We start from the raw sequence: 2,950 nt of genomic DNA, 5'->3' as shown, positions 1-2,950 counted from the left end.
GCTATTAAGATCTGTTTCACCAATAACTCTATGCCCCATTGAGGATCAAGCTGATCTGGTGCCTGTCAATCCTTCTGCTTACTCCAGTTACCCTGATTATGTGCTACAAAGACCCAAGAATTTAGCAAAATCCAAGTTTTCTATTATTGTAGAAACAGGCAGAGGAAGAGCTTTTGTGAACATCCCTATATTATTTTTCCTATCCACACACTTTCATACGCAGAAACATATATATATATATATATGCATACACACACACACACACACACACACTTGAGACATTTTCAGTTAGTAAAATAAGTGAACAATACAGTGTGGTGATTCGCATAAACCTTAAATATGCCCAAAATAAATTCATCACTGTCGTGGTTTTACTGACTTACATTGGAGAATTTTCCTTAGTTAAGTGTATTGCTTTGACCTCTAGACTTAGCAATTACTTTGTAAAGTCGTTTGTTGGAAAAAATCACAACATTAGTTGCTGCTGGAACATTTTCTTATTTAATACACTTCTGTATATGTATAGTGTTATTGCATAAAATACACGTGCAAACCTCGTAGAACTTCAACAATAATGTCATACAATTGCACGTTCTGCTACTCATATAAGACCAGGGTGTTAATATGACTGAAAACATTAGGTAATACTCTCATTTCTCAAAGCAAAGTCCCAGATCACTTCAGTGTAATTCACTCAATAAAGTGTTACATGTAATTAAAAACTTACAAAAAATAGGATAGAAACTTTATGTCTTACATTTTCTATAATAATTGATGGAAAAATTTTATTATGTAAGCTGAATTTTAAAATAAAACATAATAAAGAAGGAAAATGAAGAGGTATTAGATCAGAAGACAGAACTGGGTCTAAATCCCAGTTCTAAACTACTGCAATTTTCTGTGGAATAAGGCTGCTTACCTAGTTTCTGAAAGAGTTTGGTTATATTAATTAATGTTAGCTAGTCAAATAATTTAGACGAGAAATCTAATTTGTCAGGCAGGATAATCTCATTCATTTATTTAAATGACATTTTGTTTAAATGTATCTACTATGAACAGAGTTCTAGAATAAAAAACTCCTCAAATAAATAAAGTTTTATTATTTTGGGTATTTGTTTATTATTTTACATAAAGGATACAAATATATTGATATATTAGTATTTTCTTATTATGTTTGCTACATATTTTAAAGATTTCTAGGTTATGCTTTTAGATAAGTGAAAATGATGAAGAAATTAATATCTGTTTTATGAGTATTTAACTAGTGACTCCAGACATATTCATTTTTTGTTTCAATTTTTTATTGATACATAATAGCTATATATATTTTTTGCAGTACATGTGATGATTTGATAGATTCATATAACTAAATCAGAGTAATTGGGATATCCATCACCTTAAATATTTAACTTTTCTTTATGCTAGAAACATTCAAATTTTTCTTGCTTAGTTATTTTGTAACATACAATTGATTAATGTTGAACATAGTTACCCTACTGATCTATTGAACACCAGGTCTTATTTCTTCCATGTAAGTGTATATTTGTACCCAGTAATCAACCTCCCTTCACCCCCCTTCCCCAGCCTTCCCAGACTCTGGTAACCACTAATGTGTTCTCTATCATTATGAGATCCACTTTTTTAGCTTCCATGTATGAATGAGAATATGTGATATTTGTATTTCTGTGCTTGCTTTATTTCACTAACATAATGACCTCCAGTTCCACCCATGTGGCTACAAATGACAAAATTTCATTTTTTATGATTGAATAATATTCCATTGTGTATATATACCATATTTTCTTTATCTTTCTGTTTTCAGATAGGTGAAAATGTCATAGAAACTCACATTTGTTTGATGAGTATTTAACCAGTGCCTCCATACATTCATTTACTATTAAAAGCAAATATCTATGAACATTCGAACTAATACTTGCACTTAAAGATAGATTTTAGTAACAGAACTACATGCATAGACTATTAAGCTATGAAAATGCCTGGAAAATTTCGATTTAATGTGGAGTTTTAAAAATAATAGTATTATGTTCAGCCTACACGTAAGTGGAAGGAAATTTATGTGCCTCCCTAAAAATAACATATCTCATAAATTATTTGCAGTTCTTCTGTTCAGCAGATTTATCTGTCATTCTCATTTATTTATTTATTCAATCACTTATTTATTATCAGTATGAACTCACTGATATTTGTTCCATATTTTAAATTAAATTCTAATACTACTTTCTTAATTTTCTTATTCAAGTTGTTCAAGCTTTGGCCATTAGGAGTTCTTGCAACTGAATTCTATCGTTTTGTTTTTATTTTTGTTTTTTGTTTATTTGGGTTTGCTAACCCATAGCAAATTACTTCCAAATAGTACAGTTCAGAAAAGGGGGAGAGGAAAAAAATAGAACCTTTACAGTGGAGAAAAATGATGAACACTACCTCAGGCTAGGTTAGGATCAACAGCAATGTCACATTTATACTATGTATTTTTAATGATGTGATGAGAATGGCACTTTACCTATCTGATCTTCCTCTTGAAAATCAATAAGACAAATTGAATCATGAGAAAAATAGCAGACAAACCCCAATGAGGAACATTAGTCAGATAACTGAGCAATAGTTCTCAAAACTGTCAAGATCATCAAAAACAAGGAAAATCTGACAACTATCACTACCCAGCGGGGCTGACAGAGATATTAAAATTGAATGTAATGTGGTATCCTGGATGGGATCTTGAAACAGAAAAGAGATGATAAGTAGCAATAAAGGAAAACTGACTAACATGTGTACTTCATTTAACAATAATAACGTATCAATATTGGTTGACTAATCATAACAAATGTATCATATTAACCTAAGATGTTAATGATAAAGGAAATTGGATTTGGGGTATATGATAACTCTTATTTTCACAACTTTTTGTAAATATAAAACTAAAAAAAACTTA

Source organism: Propithecus coquereli, unplaced genomic scaffold, assembly GCF_000956105.1.
Source record: "Propithecus coquereli isolate 6110/MARCELLA unplaced genomic scaffold, Pcoq_1.0 Scaffold276, whole genome shotgun sequence".
In the NCBI taxonomy this organism is placed as follows: Eukaryota; Metazoa; Chordata; class Mammalia; order Primates; family Indriidae; genus Propithecus; species Propithecus coquereli.
This window is presented reverse-complemented; position numbering follows the sequence as displayed.